Consider the following 1,334-nt stretch of genomic DNA (forward strand, 5'->3'; position numbering starts at 1 on the left):
TTTTTTTTTTTTTGTCCATGAGGCATTTTATTTGTAAATGTATGTATTACATCCCTAGAAAAAGAATCCCAGGATTTTCCCTCCTGTGTGTTTTCGTCGTGCTTCTTCATGGTCAGTGATGCCAGCTGAGGTTGTCAGTGCAATGAAACCAAACTGGCGGGATGGAAGCAGGTTATTCTGCCATTTTCTAGATCTTTGAGTTGCACATCAAATCTGGGGCTGATCACTCCACACTTGTTTAGCCTGCCTGTAAGGTTCGTAACAATTTTCTCAGCTCTGTGATCATCAATGATTTCAAATTCGCCAGTGTAACCATGCTTCATCATCACAGTGAGAAACCGGACGATGACTTTGGAGCACGGCCTAATAAGCACCTGGCGTTTGCCTCTCTTTTCGGCATTGTTGATGCTCTTGAGAGCATCAGCCAGGACATTCATGCGCACCATTGTGGCGGCGCGGAAAGATGGTGGAAAGGGCAAAGTGCCCTTTTTTATGCAGCTTGGAGGTTGAATCCAGGAAACAGTACCTGCCCTATAACTTGTTATGCACCAGAGCCTCCCCAATTTGCCTTACTTCCTCCAAAGGAGGACTAAGCTGAGGTCACCTGGAACCATCCTTCCAAAAAGCTCAACTTCTCTGGCAAGTTTGGGAAAACTTTGGTTTCCTTTGTTCTTCCTGTCACTCTGCAGCAGGTGACTGAAAGTCTCGAGTGCCCTCTCAAACAAGGCCAGCTCCCCTCAACTCTTTGTGCAACAAAGGTAGGTAGCCACACCTTCCAAGATGGCAGTGATGCTGGCTAGGAGAAACTGCCCACAACAACCAAATCAGTATTGCCCCTTAATCAGATGGGGAAAGCTCCAGACAACTGTCGCCACATAGGCAGCTTAGCATTTGCCAACTACCTCAAACATGGAACATTTCTCTTACCCAAGATGGTACTGGCTCTGCATCCCAAATGTCAGATTGTATTTATGGGGTGTTTCTAGAAACCTCCAAGTCAGAAGGCCCAGGAGCTTTGGAGCTTCTAAAGCAATCTCACTTTTTTTTTTTTTTTTTTTTTTTTTTTTTGAGGCGGAGTCTCGCTCTGTCACCCGGGCTGGAGTGCAGGGGCCGGATCTCAGCTCACTGCAAGCTCCGCCTCCCGGATTTACGCCATTCTCCTGCCTCAGCCTCCCGAGTAGCTGGGACTACAGACGCCCGCCACCTCACCCGGCTAGTTTTGTATTTTAGTAGAGAAGAGGTTTCACCGTGTTAGCCAGGATGATCTCGATCTCCTGACCTCGTGATCCGCCCGTCTCGGCCTCCCAAAGTGCTGGGATTACAGGCTTGAGCCA

The 1,334-nt window shown here is 48.1% G+C and overlaps 1 pseudogene across 1 annotated transcript; it reads right to left on the reverse strand.

The window, feature by feature from the left end:
* Window positions 1–483, reverse strand: LOC108530823 (40S ribosomal protein S15a pseudogene; annotated as a pseudogene). Its single transcript, XR_001885976.1, has one exon. The product of XR_001885976.1 is annotated as a 40S ribosomal protein S15a pseudogene (transcript).
* Window positions 484–1,334: the final 851 nt, after the last annotated feature.

Source organism: Rhinopithecus bieti, unplaced genomic scaffold (assembly GCF_001698545.2).
Source record: "Rhinopithecus bieti isolate Rb0 unplaced genomic scaffold, ASM169854v2 scaffold_8674, whole genome shotgun sequence".
NCBI lineage: Eukaryota > Metazoa > Chordata > Mammalia > Primates > Cercopithecidae > Rhinopithecus > Rhinopithecus bieti.